The sequence below is a fragment of the Cervus canadensis genome, chromosome 9 (assembly GCF_019320065.1).
Source record: "Cervus canadensis isolate Bull #8, Minnesota chromosome 9, ASM1932006v1, whole genome shotgun sequence".
Lineage (NCBI taxonomy): Eukaryota > Metazoa > Chordata > Mammalia > Artiodactyla > Cervidae > Cervus > Cervus canadensis.
The window spans coordinates 78,638,603-78,655,209 of record NC_057394.1 but is presented as its reverse complement, the minus strand read 5'-3'; positions in this window follow the sequence as shown (position 1 = coordinate 78,655,209).

The following is a 16,607-nucleotide window of genomic DNA, read 5'->3' as shown; positions in this document are numbered from 1 at the left end:
CAGCCCAGATATGCAAGACTTTGGGGTCTCTGGGATTCTCTGAAACAGTTGTCTCAAATAAGTATCAGTCCTCAGTTCTCAGTAAAAATGTCCTAAGAAGATGGTTTCACTCTAAAGAAGATACAGGATGTCAAGATGAGGTCTATGAAGCAGGCGTTTTCTCTGGACTTCGCTGCATGTCCTGTTGAGTGCCCCTCCACCCACTCACTGCACTGGTTAATTAGCGTTTTCTTAATTAGCATCTTTCAATCTTCTTTATGAACACGAAGCATTCTGAGTAAAGCGTGGCACATCGGTGACCAGGAATGTGGAATTCTAGGTCTGACTTCATCTCTGACTCAGAGATGGGCAAGTCCTAGCTTCTCTGCCCTCATTTTTTTCTGTCTCCAAAATAATTATGGCTCATCTGTATTATCGGATTTGTTAGGACAAATTTCATAACCACATCGGCATGAAATCTGGATGAAGCTGGGATTGAGAAATGGATCAGACACTCTTGATCAAGATGGTGAAAGCAGAGGCTGGAACCAGGACAGATAACCGACTCCCACCCAGGCTGAGGGTGGCATGACATGCGGGGGAAATCAGGGAGAGCGTTATTTTGAAAACATAGCTGTTGTTTGAAATCCATAGTATATTTGGTTAAATTTAACTCAGTAAATTTCACAACACATTATGATCTATATGGGTATATATTGTGTATTATGATTTTGGATGGGTAAGATAAATAACACGTTTTAGTTCTTAAGGGATTTTTTTTTTTGTCTTTTTAATTGTCCAAGTCAGACAAGCACCCTGAATGACATTAAAGAGAGGGAGGTGAGCCAGATGGGTCTAATTCTGATATTTTGAGCAGTGAGCCATTTCTAGTCCTTATCCTTCCCAGAAAGGGATGGACGAGGCAGACCCAGGGAGCACCTCTCTTTAATCACGCGGACATAAGAAGGACCATTCCAGTGTGGGTACACCAGCCACTCACACCTAAACCTTTTCACATTGACAATGGAGCTGATGCTGCCAATTGGCAGAACACTGGGTTCTTTCTCAGATAATGAACGTGTCTTAGTACAGTTTTTAAACTGAGGGGAACTGCAGGCCTTATCACCCAACACTCACATACAGGTATTAACAAATGGACATGCTGAGCACTACTTAAATTACATTTCTTTCAGGAAAACAAGCAACAACAACAAAAACGTAAAACAATCATCAATCAAAAAGAAAAAAAAACAGGATTTTGGAACAATCGGAAACAGAACCTGCACCATTGGGAAAAGGTTCCATCTGTGATTCTTATTTATATGCAGTCTTTGTGAGCATTCTTTATAGTTAATCTACATGAAATCAACTTGGGCTTCATCAATTCTGCTGGAAAAAAGAAGATGAAGTACACCTGGAGCCACCAGCAAGCACTCTGGAGAGGATAGATCGTTTAATTACATCATTAATTTCCAAGACATATGCATCACATTTGAGACTGCAGAACATAACCTATTAGAGGAAGCCCAATTGCAAGTGCCAATAACAGAGAACACAGAAGACCTCATTCACCAGCCACCCCTCTTCCCTTTGATTTCTAGCTTCCAGAAAGCAGCAGTGTCACCCAGCTGCAGAGTCGCAGGACTACCTTCCGGTGGAGTTAGAGTAGAAGGGAAGAGGGAGGCTCGTGGGGGCCGCTTTTGCTGTGGACGGCGTCTGATGTCTTCAGCTAGGTGATGAGCACGTGTGTGTGTCAGGAGCTCCGTCATCCCTGACTCTTTGCAACTCGATGGACTGTACCCCTCCAGGCTTCTCTGTCCATGGGTTTCTCCAGGCAAGAAGACTGGAGTGGGTTCCCATTCCCTTCTCCAGGGGATCTTCCCGACCCAGGGATAGAATCCAGGTCTCCTGATTGGCAGGCGAATTCTTCACCACTGAGCCACCTAGGAAGCCCTGCTGAAGGCATGGGCATCTTATTACTCTTTATTCCTTTTCTTAGCAGATCTTAAACATCGAGATAGTATATTATTTTTAAGGAAAACAGACCCAACTCTGAAGGCTTTGGGAAGTGATTCAGTCATCTTAAGCTATTTAGGTCTGTGTACTCTTTCTGGCTCCAGCAAGAATCATTTCATACAATTAAATTTTTCTCCACTCATCAAACATTCATATCATAAAGATATACATAAAGCAAACAGCCAAGACAGAGCACTAGTCCTCTGACCTCCTGTACTAACTGCATTCCCCTTCCCAAAGATGAGCACTGCGTCTGTTTCAGCATGCCCTTTCAGATGCTCTCTATATCCACATGTAGGGGTATTTACGTGTTGTGCTTCCAAATGTAGTGTCAGCTTTGACCTAAGCATCCTTCCTGGGCTTTGATCACTTAAGGTCAATAAGAAGAAAGAACTGATGTCCCGGGTTAGAAGAGATAGGAATGCTGGAGAGGAAGACTTGAATCAAGGGAGGATGGCTGTGATCTCAGAGAAGGGAGCCATGGCCTGGTAATCCTGCCCTAGGCTATGCACAGAGACTTGCCCAGAATAGTCAGAGTGCGGGAACCGAGGGGCAGCGGTCCCCAGCTGGGGGCCTGAGGCCGTTTTGTGGTCCATGATGCCCGGAGCACTGTCATGTCCATTGGCTCAAGGGCAGGCAGCTGAACGGTGGAGTCTGAATGACCCAGGCACAAGAGGACAAAGCCGAGCAAAGACGCTGGTTTTAGGAGCGAAGCTCTCAAGAGGCTGCGAGTGCAGACAGCTCACGCCTGAGATGAGGCGGTTTCTGCAGGGGCCTTGGGTTGGTGACTCACCACTGAGGGCCAGCATGGATGACACAGGAGGGGTGAAGCCGTGGTCTTGCAGCCCAAACCTAAACCCCTGCTGCCCACGGGTCCCCCTTCACCCTGTGGGCAGCAGTGAGAGGTGTGTCAGATCTCAGGGAGCCTCCACTCTGTATCTGCTCTGGGGACAAAACACCTCTTCCTCGGACTCCTCAGGAATGGGACTCTCTTGAAGCAAGACCAGGAAGCCATGACAGCTGACTTGTCAACCCACCCAGCTTGCTAACAGGGAGCTCTGCTCCCCAGATGGTGACCACCTCCTGTCTCTGGGTGCTTCCAGGGTCATCTTGGCAAGCCTGTTGCCTTTCTCTCACTTCTTAATGTCTCTAAACCGGAAGCCCTTGGTGGAGATTTTTTTTTTCTCATATAACCTTTTTTTCTTTTTTTAAAAAAAGTCTTTATTGAATTTGTTGCAATATTGCTTCTGCTGTTTTGTGTTCTGTTTTTTTGGCCAGGAGGCATGTGGGATCTTAGCTACCCAATCAAGGATCAAACCCGCACCCCCTGCATTGGAAGGTGAACTCTTACACCCCTGGACCAGCAGGGAAGTCCCTCATATAGCCTTTTTAAACTGGGTGTAGTAACCCACATACCATAAAATTTGGCCTTTTCAAATGTACAATCTGGTGGCCTTGGGGCAGACTGCCTCCTCCAGTGCCTCCCCCGGGTGCCTCCAGCTAGGCTCTGCAGAGGCTGTTTTAGGGAGCGGCTTCTCCCTGGGTGTGCCCCCTGCCCTCCAGCAGGGATGAACTGGAGGAAAGTGGGTCCGCCTCCCCCCGTGGCTGCCTCCTCCGGCCGTGGACCTGCCTTGACCCGGGCCTTGCAGGTCCACTGGCTCCCCGTTTGCTGTGAGCGTGGGCTTGGATGTCAGGGCAGAGAGAGAGGTCACTTTGGCAGACTCTATTGATTTTTGCCATCTTCTCGTTTCCTCTGCCTGTCCCCTTTCCCCTGGAGGAACAGTTAGGAAATAGCTAACAATCCTTGCAGCCAAACAAAGTTTCTGATTTTACTGCATTCCTAAAACAGTGGAAAAGAAATCAGGTAGAGAGGGAGGTGGGAGGGGGGATTGGGATGGGGAATACATGTAAATCCATGGCTGATTCATGTCAACGTATGACAAAAACCACTACAATATTGTAAAGTAATTAGCCTCCAACTAATAAAAATAAATGGAAAAAAAAAAGAAATCGAGAGCCGGGCCTCAAAAGATCCCGTAGAAGCAAATTACATTCCTGTTTGATGGTGAAGCGGCCAGCAGTCCATGCCTGCGGGATCTGACGTTCCATGAGAAGGATATTGCTTGACGGTAGGAAAATAGGCTGGCCTGCACACATATCTTTCTCCTATGAGACCAATTAGAAAGCTCTGGAAACCTGGTTAAGGAAAGAATATCTGATATTTAGTTATCTGCACAAAATGATAACCCAACAGCCAGAGGTAACTGTGGGTGCACGTATTTTCTGAGAATGCAATAAACTGAACTCCAAATATACAAAACATCATGAAGTAAAGCATAGTTATTAGCGTTACAAAACCGTTTGGCATTTTTATCCTGGTGATATTTTGTTTTATGGGATGAGGCTGACAATAAACAGGTCAGAGACTGTAGACACCTCCATGCTAAAAATTCTTAGATTCATATGTGAATGCCTCAGAATGTAGAGAAAGACATACCTTCAGAAACTAAAGACTTTCAGGGTCATGTGATTGCCCAAGGACATGTGCAAAATGTTTTTTAAACTGATGTTGTTGGGGGCCTTCCCTGGTGGTCCAGTAGCTAAGACTCTGAGCTCCCAATGCAGGGGGCCTGGGGTTCAATCCCTGGTCAGGGAACTAGATCTCACATATCGCAGCTAAGAGTTCACATGCCACAACTGAAGATCCTGCATCCTGCAACTAAGACCAAATAAATAAATAATTTAAAAAAATTGTTGTTGGAAATTTCCCCCATAAAAGGAAATGAAAGTGATAGCTGGTAGAGTTCTAATAAAGCTGAGAGGTTAAGGAAGATGCTGAATTAGCCTTACTAGTCTTAGACAGCTGCTTATCTACCCTGGAAAGGTGAAACAATGACCAGCCTCATGAACCAAGGCAATAGTGTGAATTCTCATCCCCTGGGAGCTTGTTAAAAATACAGAGGCCCAAACATCAGCAATGGCAACAACAGGAATACAGAGGCTCAGGTCCCAGGCATCAAGCTTCGTCAGCATGTGTGTGTGTGTGTGTGTGTGTATGTGCTCAGTCGTGTCTGACTATTTGCAACCCTATGGACTGTAGCCCACCAGGCTCCTCTGTCCATGGGATTCTACAGGCAAGGATACTGGAGTGGGTTGCCATTTCCTCCTATGGGGGATCTTCCTGACCCAGGTATCGAACTGACATCTCATCTTCATGGGATCTAAAATCTAAACAAACTCCCTTGAATATTCTGAAGCACACTAATATTTGAGAAACTTAATATAATGGAAACCTTTTGAATTTTGAAATCAAGTAGACAATTGAGGTTCAGAGACCATCATCCCGTGACCTTGAGCAAGCTGCTGTCTCTGAAACTTAGTTCTCTCCAGTTTCACTTACTCCCTGGGCTGTTGAGAGGACTAAATTAATGGGCTGTTTGTCTCAGTGCTGGCCACCTGGGTGCATGCTAAGTCGCTTCAGTTGTGTCCAACTCTTTGCAACCCCAGGAACTGTAGCCTGCCAGGCTCCTCTGTCCATGGGATTCTCCAGGCAAGAATACTGGAGTGGGTTGCCATGCCCTCCTCCAGGGATCTTCCCAAGCCAGGGATGGAACCCACATCTCTTATGTCTCCTGCATTGGCAGGCAGGTTCTTTACCAGTGTCACCTGGGAAGCCTAGTGGATGATTAATTAATGTTACTTCCCTTATGAGATTGCCACTGCCATAGCGAAATACTACAGACAGGGCGGCCTAAATATCAGACATTTGTTTTCTTAGAATTCTGCAGCCTGGAAGTCCAAGGTCAAGGTGTCAGCAGGGCTGGTTCTCCTGAGGCCTCTCCCCTCGGCTTGCAGTTGGCTGCTTTCCTGCCAGGTCCTCACGTGGCCCCTTCTCTGCAAGAGTGGCCCCGTATTTCTTTCTCTTCTGATCAGGTCATTGGTCTTATTGGATTAGGGCCCCACCATGATGACTTCACTTAACCTTTATCCTCTCCTTAAAGCCCTTCCCTCTGAACACAGCCACACCAGGGGGTTAGAGCTTCAATACGTGAGCTTTGGTGGAGACACGACTCAGTCATAGCATTCCCCTTCCCTTCATTGTTCTCCTTGTGCTCCTGCCCTTCCCTTTCCCATCCCCATCAGCAGTAGTTTACATCTGAATCAGCTGTAACTCAAAAGGACTGGTTTACAATACCAGTAAGTCCCCCACATACAAATCTTCAAGGTTTGAACTTGCAAAGATGCAAACGTGCCTGCCAGCCCCTGTATGCCAGTTATTGTACTGTACTACTGTACTCCATGGTACTGTAAGATTAAAAATGTTTTCTTTATTTTGGTGTTAGTTTTTTTTTTACGTACCCATTATTTGTGTGAAAAGTATCAAAAACCTATTATAGGACAATACTTACACAGCTGATGGTGTTAGTTGAGTACTTCGGCTTATTTGTTGGACTTACAAACTGGGCTTCCCAACATACTTTGAGAAGGGAGCTTGTTTGCATGTACGGGACTTATTGTACTCATTTGATGAAAGCGCTGGTTGAAGGTGAGGTGAGGATAGGGTGTAAGTATTTTGCTGGAGACACCGGCTTCTTGGGAACCCTGTCCCCAGAACCCTGGTCCAAGACGACAGCGGAGACTCACTACTATTATTAGTTAAAGGACCCAATGACTTTCACTAGTTCAGTTTCTTTTTTTTTTTTTAATGACTTAGGTGGAGAAGGCACAGAATCCCTTGTGTCTAAATTCTGAGTCCTCATATATCTAAACTGTGAAGGGCTTTCTTTTTCTTCTAATGATAGATCACAGCAGAGAAAAAGAAAATTCTCTTCAGATTTCAAACATAGAAAGTTTAACTCAGTGATATATTATTTCCCTTCAGAGCAGTTATTTGGCACCTATATTTAGAGTCCATAATACTCAGTTTCAGACGTGTAAGGCTTCGTTGTACGCTGCCTCGCCCTTCGCCATTGCTCGCATGTCTCCTTGTGGCTGCGCCCAGAGCTCTGAAGAGACCAGCCGCATTGTGACAGAACCCATGATGTGAACTCGATTCATGCTGATGTTATACAAGGAGCACCTGGCTGCCTCCAGTCCATCTCCGATGTAACTGGCAATGCACTGAGGTGAGTCAACCTGTGAATCACTCAAAACCAAGCTTGAATCCTGCAGGCCCTGCACAGTTCCCTCATTCATACTAGAATGAATTAAAATTTCTGACCCCGACTATGAATTTTACCTCTTTCCCAATGACGTTCCTTGTCTCTCCATTGGTTTTGTTTTGTTTTCCCCATGAAACGGAAGCAGCCTTCTAAAAGTATATGCATTTATTGTATATCTTCCTCTACCCGATTTAATGTGTGCCACTGATTCCACTGAATTGTGAATGACAAATTGAAAGGAGAAGCCTGGAAGTAGGTATGTGTTTATAAGAAAGTCCTGAATACGTTTCTTTGGTAACTTGGGCAGAGAGGAAGGCTCCATTTAGGGGCACTTCTGGTGTGTTAGTTTTTAATATATATATAATTTATATATCGGCTGTGCTGGGTCTTCATTGCTGCACAGGTTTTTCTCTGTTTGCGGCCAGGAGGGACTACTCTCTAGTTGCGATGCACAAGCTCCTCTTGGTTGGCTTCTCTTCGTGGAGAACAGGCTCTGGGGTGCACGGGCTTCAGTAGCTGCAGTTCGCAGGCTCTAGAGTTCAGGCTCAGTATTGTAGCACATGGGCTCAGTCGCCGTGAGACATGTGGAGTCTTCCCAGACGAGGGCTGGAATCCAAGTCTCCTGCCTGGGAAGCCTCTGTTGTGCGTTATTGTGCGTTATCGTCAGGACCATCCTGACCACCCCAGTGGGCCGAGGCAGCCCCAAAACTCTCACTCTTCACCCTTCTTACTTCTTGTTTGCCCCACACTTGGGGAAGGTGCCCTATGGTTCAGTTCTAAAATGTCAAAGCCCAGAGAGATCTTAGCCTCTCTCTCTTCCTCATTCTAATTAACCAAACTTAAGCCACATAGTTGTCCAGGCAAAGTGGGTTTTCCTGAACCTGGGCTCAGCCACGTGACTTGCTTTGGCCAATTGTATGTTGACAGAGGCGATACAAGGAGAAACCTTAAAAAGTGCTGGTGCCGTGCGGCCAGCTCTTTTGCACTTCTGCCGTTGCTGGAAGAGGACATGTCTGGCCAGCAGCGGGAACAGGACAAGGAAAAGACACGCTTCATCTTAGCTAAGCTTCCTCTGCCAAGCCTAGAGCAGCGCTCCCCAGCTGCTCCTGGGAAGGGATCAGTCTTTTAAACATGTTATTTTACTGTTCCTGCAGTTACCTGCCGTGCTTCACACCTTCAGAGCACTCAGGTGAAGTCACTCACTGTGGGACTGGGATGCTGTGGGTGTTTGTTCTGCACGCGTGGTCCACAGACCCCTTGCTCCCATCACCCTCGCCCTCCCTCCGTGGTATGTGGCTGCTGCCTCTTCACTCAGTGAGAAGATGGTGGGTGAAGGGGAACGTTCTTGGGTCACCTGAGGTCTTGGCTTCAGTCTTAGGCAGACCCTGAGCATCTGAACTTGGAGGAGGGCTTGCTCAGTTGGTCCTGTGCCTTCCCCCAAGGACACACAGCTCTGCAGTGAGTGTGGAGGTGGCCCTGGGAGGAGAGAACTCCCCGCCCTCCTCCATCGGCAGTCAGTTTTCGCCTCTGTCCCTCTCTCCAGGATCAGCTACTTTTCCTCTGTGACTGAGCGTTTTCCACCCCACCCCTGGCATTGCCCAGCTCTGGCCATGATGCCTCCCCCAGCAGCGCAGTATCTTTGCCTGGTCCCCAGGGCATGAGAGCTGGATCCTGTGCCCGTGTGTCATGGAAGGGAGCACCCCCGGGGCCCTGCCCTGCCCTACCCTGTCTGGGAATCTCTGATGGAGCCTGGGAAAAAGAGTTTCTGAGTGGGTTTGAATACCCTGTGTTTAGACTCCCAGGGATTCACAACTCTCGTGGAGGTCTACACTTGGCCCTTAAAGAATCCGTGACATTTGAGTTGTTTTCTTCCCGGGGGTGTTAATGATGGCCACCTCTTCTTTCTGAGCTCCCACATGGGTGAAATAGTCCTCACATTCCATTTTCCTTGGAGGGCTTGTCGCCACTGAATTTGGTTCGTTGCATTGCCTGCAACCTTAACTCTGAGATGGGCTGAAACAGCATTATGATTTTACTGATTACCAAGATAATCGTTAGGGTGGAAGCAAGGTTCCTTTGTGGCTCTCCACATCCCAAGCCCAGTTGGAATCCTCACGCCTTAGATATTGATCTGAAAACTTCTCTTTATCGTTATTTCCTTGGGCTTCCCTGCTGGCTCAGTCAGTAAAGAATCTACCTGCCAATGCAGGAGATGTGGGTTTGATCCCTGGGTTGGGAAGATCCCCTGGAAATGGAAATGGCAACTCACTCCAGTATTCTTGCCTGGAAAATCCCATGGGCAGAGGAGCTTGGTGGGCTATAGTCCCTGGGGTCGAAAAGAGTCAGATACGACTGAGCAACTAAACCACCATCACCGTTATCTTCTTAATATTTTCTTGATGCCATTTCGGTTTCTTCTTTCACCCCCAGAAATATTTAAAATATTTAATGTGTGTATGTGGGTGCCTGTGTGTATGTGTTTCATTTAAGAAAACTAGGTAGAGATTTTTTTGTGTGTGCAGTATTTCAAGTTTGATAGCATAGTGATTAGATAGTGTACTTGTACCTGTTCCTTATGTATTAATTAATGCTTTTTGTGGTTGAATTTTGAAAATGTTCCATTTAGGTACTTTCTAAAATATGAAGACTTAATTTTTTTGGAACAGTTTTAGGTTTGGAGCAAAATTGATGGGGAGGTGCAGAGATTTCCCATCTACCCCCTGCCCCCACACAGCCAGAGCATACAGGTACTTAAATAAGGTTTGGAATCTGTTTTATGGTATAGAGCTTGCATCAAATCATTTTAAAAATAAATTGTTCAGATCTTCTCTATCCAAAATTATTTTGTGTCTGCCTAATCCTTAAAGGACTAAGTAGAGGTATATTAAGATTTTCTTAATATTATTATTTTTTTCTAAAATTTTAGACATAACTCTAACAGTTTGGAGTTTCTGTATTTTGGTGTTATTCATCTGACATAATTATTTATGGTGGCAATTTTCTTTGTCTTTTGTCTTCTCCTTCATCGAGAAAAAGTCATTCATTTTGTCCTGTTAAGAATTCCTCTTGGAAGTCTTCATTCGGTATTAAATAACTAAGTATTTGGTATTAGTAACCAAGTACCAGTATCTGTTTGTGCTTATATTTGCAAAACATATTTTGTTCATTTTTTTTTCACCTTTTCTGATCAGTTGGTCTGATGACTGACATTTGGGATGGTATGTGACTGAATTTTATTATTTGCAGGTTTTAACTTCTTGTGTTCTTGGAACTCTGGCTCCGATGTCATCATCACATTCTGTCTTGAAGTCTTGTCGTGCTCTTTCCAGGCTTCCTCACCTGTTCCTCCAAGTGCACTCTCTAGCCATGACCACTTCAAGCTGCCATCACCTCCGCCCGCACACGGCACCATTGCTACCTGCCTATTCCAGCTGCATCCCTGGAGCCTCTAACACTGCCAGGTGTCCCGGAGTTCTCAATAAGTAATTCTTTAGTGAATAATGATAGGTGTAGAATTAGTTAGGTTCATCGGTAAGAAATGGAAAACTCAAATATCAGTGGCTAAAAGAGTTTCTCTCTCTCTCTTATTTAAAGTCCCTAGGCCTTTAGGCATTTAACCCAGAGAATCTGGTAAGACTTTTGTTCTAAGAAATGTTCAGGGATACAGATTCCTTCCAGATCATCATGTTGCATCCCCAGGGCATGTTTTCCATCTGCGTGTCTACAACAGCCCACATCTCAGGCCACAGGATGGGGGAAGGGTCAAAGAAGAGTCAGCAGAGTCTCTTAGAGTAAGTTCCTGGGGCCTGCCAAAGATACAAGCGCTTCTCCTTGTGTAGTCTTAGCCAGAATTTCATCTCAGGGCCATGCTGCCTATAAGGGAAGCTGGGATGTACTGTCATAATCTGGATAACTTGGTGCCCAGCTAAAAATGCCATCACTGTGGAAGAAGAGGAAACCATAAACTGGGGCATCTTTAACAATTGCAGAACACTAATGATCTGAAAAGACATAGTGTTTGTGGAAACAAGAGGACTGATGGAACGTATGGTAGTAGGAACAAGGTAGTGTGGTGGGTCAGCTACAGAGACCAGGAGGGGCTAGCCTGAAAAGAGTCTTAGACTATAATGCCAAGACTTCAGACACTATCCTGGAGACTGTTTATCAGTGAGGGTTCTGAAAGGAAACAGGCAGTTTGAAAGGGGTGAAGTGAGTTCAATGAAAGTGAAAAGTGAGTGAGTGAAATTCACTCAGTCCTGTCTGACTCTTTGCAACCCCATGCACTGTGGGACACCCCCCCGGCCTTCCCCAGGCTCCTCTGTCCATGGGATTCTCCAGGTAAGAATACTGGAGTGGGTTGCCATGCCCTCCTCCAAGGGATCTTCCTGACCCAGGGATCAAACCCACGTCTCCTGCATTGGCAGCCAGATTCTTTACCACTGAGCCACCTGGGAAGCCCAGGGTCTTTAAAAGGGGAAAAGGGAGGAGGAAGAGATGTGATGAAAGAGACAAAGTCTGAGTGGGGCAGCTGGCCATCGCTGTCTTGGAGGAGGGAAGAAGGGGGCCATGAGCCAAAGAACACAAACTTCCAGAAGGTAAATAAGGTTGAGGAGACGCACTCTCCCTGAAGGCTTCATAAGGAATGCAGTCCTGTTAACACCTTGATCTTCGCCAGTGAGACTCACAGGACTTTGACCTCCTGAACTGTGAGGTGAGGAAAGTGTGTTGCTTTAAGCTGTTGAGGTTTGTGGTGATTCATTTCAGCAACAGCAAGACCCTGACAGGAGGAGTGAGGTGAAGAGGGTCGGAGTGAAGGCAGTCGGTGTGGGGAGGCAGGAGAGACATGGGGTCAGCTTCTCTCTCAGGGCCGAGAACCATAGCCCCGAGAACCATAGCCCCGAGAACCATAGCCCCGAGACAAGTCACAACTTTCCTTCGTCCCTTGTGTTATAATCCTGGGAAAGTTACAATGAATATCAGAGACTACAGAGGGATGAAAGCCTGTTGAAAACCTCTTGTTTTAGTGAGACATGACTGTGAATTCAGGGCGGATAAACAGAATGTGCTGTAAACCTGTGGCGGACCTTGAAGGAGACAGGGCAACCCAGACAATTTCTTCCTTTAGTCCCAGCTGCCCGAGGAGATTAACCTGAGGAGCATAGCTCTCACGGATGAGTCTGCAGTGTTTCTAGAACTTGCAAAGTGAAGCAAACTATTGATTTCTCTAGAAATGAAAGAAGAAACTGCTCCAGAACAGAAGAAGTCACCAGCCACACAGTGGAACTGGGAGATGAGCGGTTTGTAAGATGGCCAGATGAGCACATGAGTTAGTCCAGGATTGGTTGTACCAGTCATGGAACAGCTGATGGACAAACCAGCCCCAGGACCTGGTAATGCTCAGTCAGTTCATACTGTTAAGTGTAACGATCAATCTCCACTCATAAGTTACTTATTCTGAAAGCATAAATCATTGGAAGATCAAATCTCACAATGACTAGGGGGGTAATTTAAAATAAGTCATTTACAACAGCAAGAGAAAATGTAAGGCAAATTGTCTAAGAAAAAAATCTAAGGAGGCAAAAGATCTTTACATAGAAAATTATAAAACTGTACAGATACATGTGTGTGAGCACTCAGTCATGTCCGACTCTTTGAGACCCCATGAACTATAGCCCACCAGGCTCCTCTGTCCATGGGATTTCCCAGGCAAGAATATTGAACTGGGTTTCCATTTCCTTCTCCATAAAGACATATAACAAGATCTAATAAATGAAATCTCTTCCATATCTGGCCGGGGTGACTATCTTAAAGATGCTGATTTTCTCCCAAATTTCTCTGTAAGTTCAATGCAATAAGGAGCATGACCTCCTGAGTGTGTGCATGCACATGCGTGTGTGTAACTTAGGAAGATACCTGTAAAGTGCGTGTGCAAGAGCAGATGGCCAGGAAGCACCAGGACTACTGGAAAGGGAAACAGATTCATTCAATTAAACTAAAAATTCAAAAACTCAAATGTAATAGAAGTTGCCATAAATCATATGATAAAGTCAAACAGAGCTTGGGGAAGGAATTTGTAGATAGAGGTAACTCATAAAGATTGAAAACAAAAGGAGAAGAGGGTGGCAGAAGATGGAACTCAATGGACAGGAATCTGAGCAAACTCTGTGAGATAGTAAAGAACAGGGGAGCCTGGCATTCTATGGTCCATGGGGTCGCAAGGAGTCAGACACAGCTTAGCAACTGAACAACAACAATAAAGCTTCAGTCAGTCAGTCAGTCAGTTCAGTCGCTCAGTCGTGTCTGACTGAGACCCCATGGACTGCAGCAAGCCAGGCTTCCTGTCCATCACCAACTCCTGGAGCTTGCTCAAAATCATGTCCGTCAAGTCGGTGATGCTGTCCAACCATCTCATGCTGTTGTCCCCTTCTCCTCCTGCCTTCAATCATTCCCAGCATCAGGGTCTTTTCGAATGAGTCAGTTCTTCATATGAGGTGGCCAAAGTATTGGAGTTTCAGCTTCAGCATCAGTCCTTCCAATGAATATTCAGGACTGATTTCCTTGAGGATGGACTGGTTAAATCTCCTTGCAGCCCAAGGGACTCTCAAGAGTCTTCTCCAACACTACAGTCCAAAAGCATCAATTCTTTGGTGCTCAACTAACTTTATAGTCCAACTCTCACATCCATACATGACTACTGGAAAAACCATAGCTTTACTAGACAGACCTTTGTTGGCAAAGTAATGTCTCTGCTTTTTAATATGCTATCTAGGCTGGTCATAACTTTTCTTCCAAGGAGCAAGTGCCTTTTAATTTCATGACCACAGTCACCATCTGCAGTGATTTTGGAGCCCCCCAAAATAAAGTCTGTCACTGTTTCCATTGTTTCTCCATCTATTTGCCATAAAGTGATGGGACCAAATGCCATGATCTTAGTTTTCTGAATGTTGAGCTTTAAGCCAACTTTTTCACTCTCCTCTTTCACTTTCATCCAGAGGCTCTTTAGTTCCTCTTTGCTTTCTGCCATAACAGTGGTGTCATCTGCATATCTGCGTACCGGAGGTTATTGATATTTCTCCTGGCAACCTTGATTCCAGCTTGTGCTTCATCCAGCCCAGCGTTTCTCATGATGTACTCTGCATATAAGTTAAATAAGCAGGGTGACAATATACAGCCTTGACGTACTCCTTTCCCGATGTGAAACCAGTCTGTTATTCCATGTCCAGTTCTAACTGTTGCTTCCTGGCCTGCATACAGATTTCTCAAGAGGCAGGTCAGGTGGTCTGGTATGCCAATTTCTTGAGGAATTTTCCACAGCTGGTTGTGATCCATACAGTCAAAGGCTTTGGCATAGTCAATAAAGCAGAACTAGATGTTTTTCTGGAACTCTCTTGCTTTTTCTACAATCCAACAGATGTTGGCAATTTGATCTCTAGTTCCTCTGCCTTTTCTAAATCCAGCTTGAATATCTGGAAGTTCACAGTTCACATTATGTTGAAGCCTGGCTTGGAGAATTTTGAGCATTACTTTGCTAGCGTGTGAGATGAGTGCAATTCTTTGAGAATTCTTTGGCATTGCCTTTCTTTTGGATTGGGATGAAAACTGACCATTTCAGTCCTGTGGCCACTGCTGAGTTTTCCAAATTTGCTGGCATATTGAGTGCAGCACTTTAACAGCATCATCTTTTAAGATTTGAAATAGCTCAGCTGGAATTCCATCACCTCCACTAGCTTTGTTCGTAGTGATGCTTCCTAAAGCCCACTTGACTTCGCATTCCAGGATGTCTGGCTCTAGGTGAGTGATCACACCATCCTGGTTATCTGGGTCGTGAAGATCTTTTTTGTACAGCTCTTCTATGTATTATTGCCACCTCTTCTTAATATCTTTTGCTTCTTTTAGGTCCATACCATTTCTGTCCTTTATTGAGCCCATCTCTGCATGAAGTGTTCCCTTGGTTTCTCTAATTTTCTTGAAGAGATCTGTAGTCTTTCCCATTCTATTGTTTTCCTCTATTTCTTTGCATTGATCACTGAGGAAGGCTTTTTTTAAATCTCTCCTTGCTATTCTTTGGAACTCTGCATTCAAATGGGTATATCTTTCCTTTTCTCCTTTGCCTTTCACTTCTCTTCTTTTCACAGCTATTTGTAAGTCCTCCTCAGACAACCATTTTGCCTTTTTGCATTTCTTTTTCTTTGGGATCGTCTTGATCCCTGCAGTTCGTACAGTGTCACGAACCTCCGTCCATAGTTCTTCAGGCACTCTATCATCTAATCCCTTGAAACTATTTGTCACTTCCACTGTATAAGCATAAGGGATTTGATTTAGGTCATACCTGAATGGTCTAGTGGTTTTCCATACTTTCTTCAAGTTAAGTCTGAATTTGGCAATAAGGAATTCAATGATCTGAGCCATAGTCAGTTCCCAGTCTTGTTTTGGCTGACTATAGAGCTTCTCCATCTTTGGCTGCAAAGAATATAATCAATCTGATTTCAGTATTGACCATCTAGTGTAGAGTGTATTGACCATCATGTGTAGAGTCTTCTCTTGTGTTGTTGAAAGAGGGCCTTTGCTATGACCAGTGTGTTCTCTTAGCAAAACTCTATTAGCCTTTGCCCTGCTTCATTCTGTACTCCAAGGCCAAGTTTGCCTGTTATTCCAAGTATCTCTTGACTTCCTACTTTTGCATTCCAGTCTCCTATAATGAAAAGGACATCTTTTTTGGATGTTAGTTCTAGAAGGTCCTGAAGATCTTCATAGAACCATTCAACTTCAACTTCTTCAGCAATACTGGTCGGGGTGTAGACTTGGATTATTGTGATATTGAATGGAAATGAAGAGAGATCATTCTGTTGTTTCTGAGGTTGCATCCAAGTACTGCATTTCGGACTTTTTTGTTGACTATGATGGCTACTCCATTTCTTTTAAGGGATTCTTGCCCACAGTAGTAGATATAACAGTCATCTGAGTTAAAAATTCACCCATTCCAGTCCATTTTAGTTCACTGATTCCTAAAATGTCAATGTTCACTCTTGCCATCCCCTGTTTGACCACTTCCAATTTGCCTTGTTTCATGGACCTGACATTCCAGCTTCCTATGCAGTATTGCTCTTTACAGCATCAGACTTTACTTCCATCTCTTCACATCCACAACTGAGTGCTGTTTTTGCTTAGTGTCTCTTCATTCTTTCTGGAGTTATTTCTCCACTGATCTCCAGTAGCATACTGGGGAGTATTTAAAGCATCAGTGCCCAGAATATTTTAATAACTACATATCAATATGAATGAACCCACCCAGTAAGTAAGCAGGCAATGGCAATTCACAAAAGAGGAAATCTGAATAGCCAATAAATATACAATGACATGTCCTACTTCACTAGTCATTGAGGAAATAAAAACAAAAATGAGATACCTCCTCACTCGCATAAAACAGCAAAACCTTTTCTATGTGGCGAT